Below are 14,479 nucleotides of genomic sequence, written 5' to 3'. Positions count from 1 at the left end.
GTGAGCATAATGATCTTCTTTTTTTTGGTACCAGGGATCGAACTCGGGACCTTGCGCTTGCGAGGCAGGCGCCGGAGCCACTGAGCTAAATCCCTGGCCCAAGCATAATGATCTTGATCCTGGACTCAAGCTGAGTATCAAGATCAAGTAGCTAACAAATGCAAATTTTTGTATGTGCGTGACCCCTAAAAGATGCTATCTATCATTGTTGGTACTATTTTAAGAATAAGGAAATTAGAGACTTAAGTAACTAAAGCTAAGCAACTTGACCAAAGTCACAAACAAATAATAAGTTACAGACATGAGGTTTTCATGAAAGCGTCTTCATGAAATAGGTCTTCTACTTGAAGGGCTTATTGCCAGTTATGGTTAATCTTAACAAAACATTAAATAGACACAGATTACTTGAATCCCATTTTACATGTTAATGATAAATAATCTACATGGAACATTAATTAACTGAATGCTTTTAATTCTTTTCTCTCATAGAAATCATTCTCATTGTAATTTTAACTGTGCGGCATTTTTGCCATTTTTTTTTTGGTACGGGGGATAGAACTCGGGTCCTTGTGCTTGCACAGCAGGTGGCGAAACCACTGAGCTAAATCCCCAGCCCCTCATTGTAATCTTAAAATACTAATTCAGTTATTTCATAAACCTCCTAAATTGGGCAGTTTGTGCATAATTGTGTCTTATTTACTAGCAGAGTGAATGTTAACTTTTGAAATGTACACATTTCCTCAAACTTCTGTTTAACTTCAGGTGAGGATACTGCCCTAAACTATAATTAGAAATTACACTAATTGTCATGGAGATGGAAAGTGAATGTGCTGGAGGCTCTTAATGTGGCAGCAGATTAAAAGTTCTGGATAAATTGTCACCTCCAAGTGGTTAGAACAACTGCTCCTTTTTAGGATGTTTCTTTTTCAGCTCTTTTGCATGGCCTTGACAATAACTTTTGGAAATTGATATATGTCTCTGAAACTGGGATGTGTTCAATAATGTAATGTATTCCTGTACAGTTAATCTTGAAAGCCTTGAAAATAAAGAGCGAATTGATGAGTAGGGAGTGACTTCTATTAGATACTGTTAGCTGAAAATGAGCTTTCTGTGGAGATTCTCAGAATCATTAGAGAATCATTATAAGACTAAGAAGACAGGTCTGGATCCCTTGTAATTCAGATATGTTGGAAAATTGCCTTTGCATGTATTTGAATTACTAAGCTCAGATTTCTTCAAAATTAGTTTTATTATAGTAATGGTAAGTATCTGTCCATTAATATAAACCAGAACCCCAGCAAAATCTACTTAAGACTTTGGAATAAACAGATTTACTTTCCTCTGCCTTTGTGTCATAGGTAAATATTTGTGGTAAATATAACCCCAACATAAATTTGGAGTGCAAGTTTTAAAACTGAGTGCTAGTTATTATATATTTTGTTATTAAAATCTATAATCACTTCAGAAAGCCTCATTTTCTGAATGGAGATCTAGATATGGGGTAGTATTCATTCCTTCTTATCAATGGATATCACATTAAAGATAAAATAACTAAAACCTTAGCAAGAGAGACAGGCTTCATTTCGTATACATAATGTTGTATATCCTTCACTCCAGGTAATCTATAAATGTTTATTTACCATAACATGATCTGTCAAAATGCTCACCTGACCTTTGGAGTTAGCTTCCATTGCTTTCCTTAAACTGATATTAGGTATTAAATCTATCATATTCCTCAAGCTTATTTCATAAGCAGATACTTTTCATCCAAATAGACAAGCAGGAGGAAGCTCAAACAACAAATCCCATTAAAAATGTGTGAGTAGGACCTGGGATTTAGCTCAGTGGTTCCACCGCCTGCCTCAAAAGTGCAAAGTCCTGAGTTCGATCCCAGGTACCAAAAAAAAAAAAAAAACAAAAACCCAAAAAACCAGTGTGTGCATATAGTGCCATCCTTGTTCACTTTGTCATTGTCAAATAATTTAATAATGTCCATTGTCTTCCTGAAGCTCAGTGCTGAAGGAGTGGTGACATCACATAGAAAAGAATAAATCACCAGACTTTAGACTCCTTTTTCTAAATGTCTAGAACCTTCAAGCAAGTATGAGAAGAGAAATCAGCATGGCAGAGTACAAAGATTAACGCACAAAGAATTACAGAGTTGGTTTAATTTTAACCAACAAATCCATGTGGACTAGAACCTGACTCAGTTTATGTTAGAAAATTAAAGGGGATACAACATTTAAGCTGCTTTTACAGCTGGCTGGGCCTATAGGGGTAAGTTTTCATCTCAATGAATAGATATACAATAACATTTTGATTTAAATATGTGTAAATAAATAAACCTTTGCCTTCATTAAAAATATTTTTGTCTGGTTTCCTTTGTTCTTATATTGTTTAAGAAATGTTAAAGTTTTCTAATTTTGTGTGGTAGTAATTATGAATGTGATGACTGCATTAAAATGACTGGTTTTGAAAGCAAAGGGACAATAGTTGCATCACCCATGTGTTTGTGCATTCAGCAAGTGTCTATTATGGGCCAGAACCAGTGTTTGGTGCTGGGGGATCTAGATGAATTACACCCATCTACTTCCTTCAGTGACTTCATAGTCCAGTGAGGGAGGCAGACAAGGGTCAGGCCTTTGCAGAACAAAGAGACACATACTGTGACAGAGCTCTGTCTGGTGCTGTAGAAACTCTCAAAATCTGTCTGACTGGTATCAGGGCTTCCAGGAGGATTATTGTATGAGAATTAACAAGGGAACTCAGAGAGGGGCAGCCTTTCTAAATACAGAGAGCACAATGGAATCAGATGGGAGCGACAGTCCAGTAAAAATTAATTTTATTAATGTTGAGAAATATACAGGATTGAAAAAAAACCCCACCTGTGCCTTCTGTAATCGCTTGAGATTTTTGGATAGCTAATTTTAGCTTCACCAAGAGAACTACATCCATACTATATTTCTTGTTTCGGGCCTAGAATACTTCATTTCTAAGTGTACTTCCACGTACTCTACAAGGATTGGCACCCCTTCTAAGATTCCTAACTAGCACGGTTTTGAACACTGTACAGCCCATCCTAGAGTGGATCAAAGTCCATTTCAGGACTGAGACTCATCTTTTGAGGTTTCCACTTAGACTCTGGAAAGGTGCTTTTGGTTTTTTTGGTCCTATAAATTATCAGTGTATTCATTGTTAGGCAGTCACTTTTTGTTGTTGGCTTATGATTTCTCACATTGGGATGTATCGGGGAAACCTGACATCCTGTAGTATATATAACATTACCTGTGTAAGTAAGTAAGAAAAGACTAATTCCTATTTGGTGTTGAAATATGTTTTTATTCACAGATCTCTTCATCTTGACAGTAGTCAGCATTGAGTCCCACAGTAATATAAATTAAGGACAGCCTAAATTGAGTATACATTGTTAATCATGGATTTGAACTTTTGCATGGTATATGAGGCAGCATAATGGGGATACAATACTATCCTGGAGGTCAAAAGATGCTGGTTTCGATTTTTGAAGTGATACTAAGTCTTAGCATAAACATGTCGTTCTTGCCTTTCAAAACTTTGGTTATGCTGGGGAAGAAAATGTAGGATGGAAAAGGATAAAAAGAGAGGAAAATAGTTGGGGAGGTGATGACAACTTATATTTAGGAGTGGGGACTGGGGTGTGATTAGTAAAGTAATAAGTTTTACTCAGCCCAAAGCATTATTCTTATTACACTGAACTAATCACATAAACTCATGTCTAATGATAATCCATTAGGAGATGACGTTGCATGTGATAAATCTATTTCAGAAGTTCTGTTTACTCAATCTTTTATAGCACATTTGGTAAGTTAAGTATTTTCCTAGGGAAGACTTCAAATAAAAGCCACTGGAATAGCATAAGATCCTCAGATCCACATTATTTCTACCATCACGCATCGCTTTCGTCAGTGTCAGCCAGTTGGTGTTTTCCTGGTTAATGAAATTCAATAGCCTGAAGAAATGCAGAGCAAAGGGTTATGGGGTATGTGCTTTAAGTTGGGCTTTCTCTTGCAATTAAAAGTTTTTATTTTCTCATGTGGTTCTTTATTTTAAACCCTCTATAGATTTCATCCTGTTGTTAATCTCTGAGTTCTTCTTCTAAAGTTTAACTTTTGTCTTCCAAAACTTCATGAATTTATCTAAGTGAAGACAAAAAAGTAAAAGATACTCATTTAAATGTAGCCTTTCTAAGGAGCCCTTCTTCATAATTGGTGGGAGTGCAGACTGGTACAACCACTATGGAAATCAATATGGAGATACCTAAAACAAGTAGGATTAGAAGTCCCATTAGACCCAGCTATTCCTCTGCTGGCTGTCTTCCCCAAAGAATTAAAAGAATTGTACCACAGCAATATATGTGCACCCATGTTCATAGCAGCACAGTTTGTAATAGCTAAAGCTTGGAAACAGCCCAATTGCCCATCAACTGGAGACTGGATAAAGAAGATTTTTTTTTATATATAAAATGGAGTACTACTCAGCCACAAAGAACGAGAACTAGAGACATTTATAGCTAAATGGATGCACATTAAGGCCACACTCTTAAGTGAAATAAATAGGACACACGTGTAAATACTGAATAGTTTCTCTGGTATAAAAAACTAAAAGTGTAAATAAGGATCAAAATGTATAATTGATACTGTGAAATAGGAAGAAAAGGCCTAAAGGAGTAGGGGAAGTGGGAGGGGTAGGGGAAAGGAAAGAAGGGAAAAGAAAAAATATGAGATAAGGAAAAAAATGAAAACAAAGACTTTGTAAATAGGGAAGGGTGGAAGGGGTGAAGGGAGGGCAGGGGAATGGGGAAAAAATAAGAACATCATGTAAAGATACAAGAACCCAACAATGAATGTAACTGTATTGTATACCTAAAATGTACCAATAAACTTAATGGAAAAAATGTAGCCTCTATAGTTAGCCATGTGCACTTTAAAGGTATAGTCCAATATGATACATGTAATTGTTCTTTTTTTTAAATTAAATTCTTTTATTGGTACATTGTAGGTATACAACACAATTACATTTCTCATTGGGAATTGTACCTTTGCATGATGCATCTTGGTTCTTATTTTTTCCCCATTCCTAGCCCTCCCTTCACCCCCTCCACCCTTCCCTATTTACAAAGACTTTATTTCCATTTTTTCCATTTCTCATCATTTTTCCTTTCCCTTCTTTCCTTTCCCCTGCCCCTCCCACTATCCCTCCCCCTTTGGACCTTTTCTTCCTATTTGGCATTATCGATTATTCATTCTAATCATTGGTACATTTTAGGTATACAATATAATGACATTCATCATTGGAAATTTGCACCTTTACATAGTCTCTCTTGGTTCTTATTTTTCACCCTTGCCCAGCCCTCCCCTCAACCCCTCCATTCCTCCCTATTTACAAAGATTTTGTCCTGTTTTTCCATTTTCTCATATTAATCCCATTCCCTTCCATCCTTTCCCCTAGCCCTCCCACTTCCTTCCCCTTTGACCCTTTTCTTCCTTTTTCACATGACCTATTATACATTTATTCCTTATTTACACTTTCAGTTTCTCACACCAGAGAAACTATTCAGAATTCATTCATGTGTGTCCTATTTATTTCACTTAAGAGTATTGCCTCAATGTGCATCCACTTAGCTATAAATGTCTCTAATTTCTCGTTTTTTATGGCTGAGTAGTACTCCATTTTATTAAAAAACCACATTTTTTTTTATCCAGTCTCCAGTTGATGGGCATTTGGGCTGTTTCCAAGTTTTAGTTATTACAAACTGTGCTGCCATGAACATGGGTGCACATATATCACTGTGGTATGATTCTTTTAATTCTTTGGGGAAGATCTCCAGCAGTGGAATAGCGGGGTCAAATGGGACTTCCAGTCCTAGTTCTTTGAGGTATCTCCATACTGATTTCCACAGTGCTTGCACCAGTCTGCACTCCCACCAGCAGTGGAGCAGGGTTCCTCTGTCCACACAGCCCTGCCAGCATTTGTTATTGGTGGATTTCATGATAGCAGCCATTCTTTCTGGAGTGAAGTGGAATCTCAGCATTGTTTTCATTTGCATCTCTTGAATGACCAGTGATGTTGAACATTTTCTCATGTATTTATTTGCTATTTCTACTTCCTTGTCTGAGAAATGTCTGTTCATTTCAGTTGCCCATTTTTGGATTGGGTCTTTAAATTTGGGAGGACTGATCTTTTTAAGTTCTCTATAGATTCGAGACAGTAGACCTTTGTCTGAGGAAGAGCAGGTGAAGATTTTTTCCCACATTGTGGGTTGTCTCTTCACACTGCTGGTGGTTTCTCTTGCTGTGCAGAAGCCTTTTAATAAGAAGAGATCCCATTTGTTGATTGTTTGTGCTAGTTCACGGGCAACTGAGGTTTTGTTCATAAAATCTTTTCCTACACCGATGTCTTCAAGGGTTCTACCTAACCTCTGTTCCAGCTGGTTCAGAGTTTCTATTTTAATATTTAGATCTTTAATCCACTTTGATTTTAGTTTAGTGCTTGGTGAGAGATATAGGTCTAGTTTTAATCTTTGGCAAGTTGAAGCCCAGTTTTTCCAGCACCATTTATTAAAGAGGCTTTCCTCTTTCCTCCAGTGAGGGTGTTTGGCTCCTTTATCGAAGATGAGATGGCTGAGTGTGTCTGGCATTGTTTCTGCATCTTCTAATCTGTTCCACTGGTCCTCAGGTCTGTTTCTTTGCCAGTACCATGCTGTTTTTATCACAGTAGCTTTGTAGTAGAGTTGCAGGTTGGGGATTGTGATAGCCCCTGCCATGTCTCTGTTACCTAGAATTGCTTTTGCTATTCTGGGTCTCTTCTTGTTCCAAATGAATTTTTGGATTGTTTTCTCAAGGTCCATGAAGTATGCTGCTGGGATCTCAATTGGAATTGCATTAAATCTGTATAGCAGTTTTGGAAGTATGGCCATTTTCACTATATTAATCCTTCCTACCCAGGAGGAGGGGATGTCTGTCCATTTCCTGATATCATCTTCAATCTCTCTTTTCAGAGTGCCATAGTTTTCAGAGAAGAGGTCTTTGATTTCTTTCATTAGGTTGATTCCTAGGTATTTCAGTTTTTTGGATGCTATTGTGAAAGGAATTATTTGGGCTTTTTCTCTCTCAGTGAGTCTGTCATTTTTGTAGAGGAAAGCTATTGATTTTTGTGTGTTGACCTTGTAACCAGCTACTTGACTGAATTTAGTTATTAAGTCTAGAAGACTTTTGGTGGAGTTCTGGGGGTCTTCTATTATAGAGTATCATGCCATCTGCAAATAATGACCATTTGACTTCTTCATTTCCTATCTTTATTCCTTTTATTTCTTTCTCTTGTCTAATTGCCATGGCTAATGTTTCCAGAACTATATTGAACAAGAGTGGTAATAGTGGACATCCTAGTCTTGTTCCTGATTTTAGTGTGAAGGATTTCAGTTTTTGGCCATTTAGTATGATATTGGCTGTTGGTTTTTCATAGATGGCTTCTATCAGTTTGAGGTCGAGACCATCTATTCCAATTTTTGTAGGGTTTTTATCATAAATGCATGTTGGATTTTGTCAAATGCTTTTTCTGCATCTATGGAGATAATCATATGGTTTTTGTCCTTGGCTCTATTGATATAGTGTATTACATTGATTGATTTTCGTATATTGAACCATCCCTTCATCCCTGGGATGAATCCCACTTGATCAGGGTGTATGATCTTCTTGATGATCTTCTGCATTCTGTTTTCCAGTATCTTATTAAGGATTTTTGCATCTATGTTCATTAGTGAGATTGGCCTATAGTTCTCTTTTTCGGTTGGGTCTTTCTCTGCTTTGGGGATCAAGGTGATGCTTGCTTCCAGGAATGAATTTGGGAGTATTGCTTCCCTTTTAATTTCATTGAAGAGTTTAAACAGTAGTGGCAGCAGTTCCTCTCTAAATGTCTTGTAGAATTCAGCAGTGAAGCCATCAGGGCCTGGGCTTTTCTTAGTTGATAAGTTTTTAATTACATTTTCAATTTCATTGGTTGATATTGGGTTGTTCAGAATTTTTAGGTCTTCTTCATTCAACTTTGGTAATTCATATGTATCTAGGAATCTGTCCATTTCTTCTGTGTTGTCCATCTTATTGGCATATAGGCTCTGGAAGTAGGTATTGATGATCCTCTGGATTTCTGCTGGGTCTGTTGTAATTTCACCCTTTTCATTTCTAATTGCATGGATTTGGGCCTTTTCTTTCCTTTTTCTGATAAGGTTGGCTAAAGGTTTGTCAATTTTGTTGATTCTTTTGAAGAACCAACTCTTGGCTTCATTGATTTTTTTTGTATTGTTCTCTTAGTCTCCATTGCATTGATCTCTCCTCCGATCTTTATAATTTCCTCCCTTGTATGAGCTCTGGGGTTGTCCTGTTCCTCTTTTTCTAGAAGCTTGAGGTGCAGCTTCAGGTGGTTTAATTGGGCTCGTTCTGTTTTCCTAATATGCATATTCACTGCTATGAATTTCCCTCGTAAGACTGCTTTCATTGTGTCCCATAGATTCTGATATGTTGTATTGTCATTGTCATTTAATTGAAGGAACTGTCTGATTTCTTCTTTAATTTCCTCTGTGACCCATTGGTTAATCAGAAGTGTGTTGTTGAATTTCCACGTGTTTATGAAATTTTTTGAATTTCTTTTGCTATGGATCTCCAGTTTCGTCACACTATCATCTGATAATATACAGGGGATAACTTCAATTCCTTTGCACTTACTTAAACATGTTCTATGTGTGAGTATGTGGTCTACTTTGGAGAATGACCCATGTGCAGCTGAGAAGAATGTGTATTCTGATTTTGTGGGGTAGAAAACTCTGTAAACTTCTGTTAAGTTCATTTGTTCAAGAGTTCGATTGAGTTCTAGTATTTCATTACTTATTTTTGGTCTAGTTGATCTATCTATTTGTGACAGTGGGGTGTTGAGGTCCCCCATTACAATTGTATTAATGCATATATAACTTTTCATGTCCATTAGTATTTGTTTTATATAGTTGGGTGCACTAGTGTTTGGTGCATAGATATTTATGATTGTCATTTCTTCCTCTTGGATTCTTCCCTTTACAAGGATGTAGTGTCCTTCTTCATCTCTCTTAATCAGTGTTGGCTTGAAATCTTCTTGATCTGCCAAGAGGATAGGTACTCCTGCTTTTTTTCGGGTTCCTGTTGCATGGAGTATTGTTTTCTACCCTTTAACTTTCAGTCTATGAGTTTCCTTTTGAATTAAGTGTGTTTCTTGTATGCAGCATATTGTTGGATTTTGCTTCTTGACCCATTCTGCCAGTCTGTTTCTTTTGATTGGTGAATTGAGACCATTAACATTGATGGTTATAACTGAAATGTATTGACTTGTCATTGCCATGACTTTTTCTTTTTGTTGGGTTCTCCCCCTTTACATTTCATTTCTTGTCATGCCAGATGAGTTCATTCTGCTTTGCTTCCTGGGGTTGTGATCTTCAACATCTGTTCCTAGGATATTGTGTAAAATCCTTTGGAGTGCTGGTTTAGTATTCAGGAAGTTCCTAAGGTGCTCTTTGTCATGAAAGTATCTTATTTCTCCATCCATTTTGAAAGATAATTTTGCAGGGTACATCAATCTGGGTTGGAGGGTGTTTTCTTTTAGGGCTTGAAATATGTCACTCCAAGCTCTTGCCTTGATGATTTGTGCTGAGAAGTCTGCTGTGATTCTGATGGGCTTTCCTTTGTATGTGATTTGTTTCTTTTTTCTAACTGATTGTAGAACTTTGTTCTTCTGTTGAGTTTCAGGAATCTTAACAATTACATGCCTATGTGTAGATTTTTTTTGATCAAGGCTATTTGGAGTCCTATATGCCTCACTTATCTGTATGTCAAGCTCTTTTCCCCTGCTTGGGAAGTTTTCTGCCATTATTTCTGTGAAGAGATTTTTTATGTCATCTGCACTCTCTCCTGTTTCTTCATTGACTCCAGTCAATCTTATGTTATTCTTCCTTGCATCATCCAGCAGCGCTGGATTGATTTCTCATGTTCCCTTATAATTTTGAAGCAATTTTTCTTTTCCTGGTCATTAATTGCAATATTATCTTCTATATCTGAAATTCTGTCCTCACATTGGCTCATTCTGCTGTGTAGACTTTCAATGGAGTTTTTCATGTCCTGGAAATCTGTTTGCATCTGTTTTATGGATTCATTTTGTTTCTTATGTTAGGATTCCATCATGTTCCTGAGCTCCTCTCTAGATTTATTAATCATGTCTTGCACTAGGGGCACAATTTCTCCTGTTATGTGAGAAATTATTTCTGATTTCATTTTTTCCAGATCCCCTTTTGTTGCCAGTTCAGTGGGTCCAGGTGGTTGAGTATCAGAGTGTTCCATCTCATTTCCCTTTGGGGTTGCTGTAGGTGATCTGGAAGTCTGGTTTTGAGACTTATTTACGTGTTTTCTCATTTCCACTGGGGTAGGGGCTGTTGGCGCCTGCAGGGATTACCTCCTCTGAGCTGGGAGAGGTCGGACAGGGGCCGGGAGCAGCAGTAGGGATGGTGGCCCAAAAGCCCTTTCCTGTGGGCTGGGAGCCGCAGAAGGGATGGTGGCCGGGAAGCCCCTTCCTCTGATCCAGGAGCAATGGGATGGCGGCTCAGCAGCCCCTTCCTCTGGGCCAGGAGAGGCAGGACAGAAGTTGGCCCAAAAGCCCTTTCCTCTGGGCTGGGAGCAGCGGGAGGGATGTTGGCCAGAAAGCCCCTTCCTCTGGTCCAGGAGCAGTGGGATGGTGGCTCAGCAGCCCCTTCTTCTGGGCCAGGAGTGGCGGGACAGAAGGTGGCCCAAAAGCCCTATCCTCTGGGCTGGGAGCAGTGGGAGGGATGGTGGCCAAGAAGTCCCTTACTCTGGACCAGGAGCAGTGGGATGGTGGCTCAGAAGCCCCTACCTTTGGGCCCAGAGCAGCAGGACTCAGTACCATGGTCTGGTGGTCCGGTGTCCTCTGTGTCTTTGTAGTGTGGAACCAGGTGGCTGTACAGAGGAGCGGGAGTGGGGGTCCAGTGGATTGTTGCTGAGGCGTGGGCTGATTCTGCGTGTTCTGCGCAACTCGAGACCTTGGTAGGGCATGCCTAGATGTAATTTTTCTTTAATGTGGAGATATTCTTGTGGTTAAGCCTAGACATTTTCTTATCTGAAGTGATTAAAAAAGCTGAAATTAGCCAGTTTATCTCAGTGGAATTACAAAATAATAAACATAGAAGACAAACACATCTATTTTATTCTTTTAATTGTTATTTTTTGAGTCATAAGGGAACCTTCACTTCTGGGAGAAAGAATAACATCATTACAGTTACACTTTGGAGCATGTTCGTAGATCATTTATGATAGCAATCATATTTTCCTGTTCGTGAGGTTTGAATGGAGAAATTTTAATCTAGTACTTTATTTTTAAGCCCCCATGCTGTTTTTGCTCTTGCTCTTGGTATTTCTTCTAGTTTGCTGCCTGCAGTCTTAGTCCTGTTTTGGGGTCCTGATGGGTTCCAGCTCCCCTTTCTCTGAAAAATACAGTGTTGGGAGGCAGAGGTGCCCTAGTCAGAAAGATCACTGGCTGCTTCACCTTTCCTATGTTACTGTCAAGTTAAATATCTCTAAGGCTTTAGGCCTTGTTAGTCTCCAAGTTTTCCCAAGCCACCCCGAATATAAAAACAGGTTAGCTATGAATAGAACACAGTTTCAAGATAAGGCTTTTTGTACTGTTTGTCTTTTCTCCACCAGTGATGATTTTCTGTCTACTAATGGGTCATGAAATCAAGTTAGCGGGTCATGACCAGATCTTTTATTTTTATTGTAATAGAATTAGTAAAGGTATCAGAGAATATTACAACATAGTAAGGGTAAATATCATTTCATGAAATTGGATTCGTTTGTAGTTGTGGTGCATACATTTGTAGTTGTGTGTGTACTGTTTCAGTGAATGAAATATATTTCTTACTCTGGGTCATGGTTGGAAAAAATGTGATAATCTACTACATCCTCTTTCAACCAGATTGCAGCATTCAGCCTCTTCATAGAAATTCTGGAGGCCATGTCTGTTGACCAGTTGGGTTGTAGGGTCATGACCAAAACCTCAGCATTGTTTCTTACCCATATCCATTCATGTTTGATCTCCACTCACTTGGGTTGATTCCTTTCAGTGATGGTTTCTTTTGGTTCCCTGTCCATGCAGCAAATTGGTTTTGTGTCCCAAATTCTACATTGCTTGGTAAATGTGATGGAGGAATATGAGGAAGAGGAAGATTGCCAACTTTACCATTTGCTAAAAGTTGACTTTACCTTCTCTCTTTGGTGACATAGTCTAAACAAGTTAAGGGAAGGTTACACTGATTGAGATAGTGAAGCATAGTTTTCCATCTGAACTTGCATCTTTTACATTTTTTGAGTGTTTTGGTGGAAGCAGCCCACCCTGAATCCCAAACCACAAGAAATAATGAGTTCTTTCCAGCAGTGTCCAGATGGAGGCTGAGACCTACACTGATACCAGGAGGGCCGCAGGATCCAACATAAAGATTTGGATGCAAACACTCTTAGATGCAGACTCAGAACTTTCAGGCGGTGTGTGTGTGTGTGTGTGTGTGTGTGTGTGTGTGTGTGTGTTTCCTTCCTTTCCTCTCTTTCTCTTTCTCCCTCCCTTGCCCCATTTGTTTCAACTTAGCATGTGTGCAAACACAGAATGTGCTAAAACATAATAATTGTCAGGTCATTCTTAGATTACTGCCCAGAAGCCTAGAAGTAACCTTGAAAATCAATGGTTTCACTGTTTTTCCTTCATACTCCTTCAACATTAAATAGGTGGAAGAGCCTTTATGTAAGAATGGCCAAAAGAAATTCAATTTTCTCCCCTTGAGTAACTCATTTCACAATATTTGTTGGTGATGGTGTCCTTTAAGTATGAGGCATTGGAGTGAAATATAGGTTGGAGTGAGGTTGGGTTATTGTTTAGTGATAGATTAGTCTATGATTAAAGGAAATAGAATATCTGATTTTTCAGTGGTAACTCTTGTATCCCAGCCAAGCAGTCTACTGTTAGGAGTGGAGTATACTCCCTCACACAGGCTCATTTGTCCCCCCAAAAAGAGTGCTCTGGAGATTTTGGTAAGAGATACTAATGATTGATGAAAAGTCTGTGGCTATGACTTGAGAAATTGTGTGTTTGTAGGGAAAGCCTTGGAATTGTGCAACTTGGAGCTGTAATTACATGAGAAAAAAAGTGTTTAGTGAGATTGTCATCTCCACGTCTGCATTTTTCTTTGTAAGCTGGGCTGTATAACTGAAGCCTCTGAGTGCTTTGCAAGAAAAGTGAGGATTAATGTTGTTTCTAAACTGGACCCTAGGGAAGCTCCTTGGTGAAGGAGTTGAGAAATAGGGATTTAAATTAGAGTATTTTCTCGAAACAAATGCAAAAAATGTACCAGATACAGCCCTTTGGCTGCAATACAGCTGAGGTTCAATTATGATTCGAGACACATTGCCTGAAGTACTCAGTTGCCCCGAGGTCAGCCTGATGACTGGAATTGCTGCAGGTGTAACAGCTACTGTCCCTTGGCCTGTTTTACACACACACACACACACACACACACACACACACACACACAGTTTACACACATGCTGAATCAGGTTTAGATAAAATCAGTTTTCTGACAATGCCTTCTTTGTGGATAGTGCTTAGTGGTAATGTGGGTCATCCAAACTGCTTAAAAGAATTCTTGAATTACGTTATTTTGGTGTTGCTCTAACCAGGAGAGATTTTTTTTTAATGAAGTACGCTTTTTCACTAGGCTCTTTCAGCCTGTGATCCTCTTTGTGCAGGTTCCCTTTGTTTTGATTTCACCCTTGGGATGTACTTTCTGGAGTTGTCCTTGGAGGAGAAAGAATGTGTGCAGTCACTAGAGCTTTTGTACCCTTCTTTACCCTCCTCTTCCAGGGGAGTTTCTGCAGCAATGTGGATTGGGCCTTACATTCTGTGTCTGGCTAGTGATTTTCAGATAAAAAATTTCAACTCACAAATCAATCATGAACTTACCCTTGTGGGTCATTCTACTGGGCTTTTTGTTTGTTGTAAATAAGCTAGAGTAAGTAGAAAATATCCAAGTGTGTGAATTACTCATAATACTCATAATACAGCCATAATATTGCTTCATATAACCTGTATTTAATTATATAAATACAGATATATGTTCATTTGTGTGCAGGTCATAAAGTGTTTTTCTAACTGTGGGTCATTTTCAAGAGATTTAAAATGGAAACCAAAACAAAACATAAAAAAAATACTGTCATTTTAGTTTGTACTGCTATTCTTTGCTGTTTGCAGAAACAGTAGAATTTTAGCATATGTCAAAGGCATTTGAAAGAAATAAGCATTTCTTTCTCAAGCACTGGGAATTTTATTACCTAGTAGAAAGGTAAAGCCACTCATCTAAATATAGCAAAAT

The 14,479-nt window shown here is 38.4% G+C and overlaps 1 protein-coding gene across 3 annotated transcripts in view; it reads left to right on the top strand.

The window, feature by feature from the left end:
• Positions 1 to 14,479, top strand: part of Ddah1 (dimethylarginine dimethylaminohydrolase 1) — a 274,592-nt gene that overhangs the window by 136,489 nt on the left and 123,624 nt on the right. The window lies entirely within an intron of this gene.

This window comes from Heterocephalus glaber, unplaced genomic scaffold, assembly GCF_053883595.1.
Source record: "Heterocephalus glaber isolate CG9 unplaced genomic scaffold, H.glaber_assembly_v1.0 deba00001442, whole genome shotgun sequence".
NCBI classification, from domain to species: Eukaryota; Metazoa; Chordata; class Mammalia; order Rodentia; family Bathyergidae; genus Heterocephalus; species Heterocephalus glaber.
This window is presented reverse-complemented; position numbering and strand designations above follow the sequence as displayed.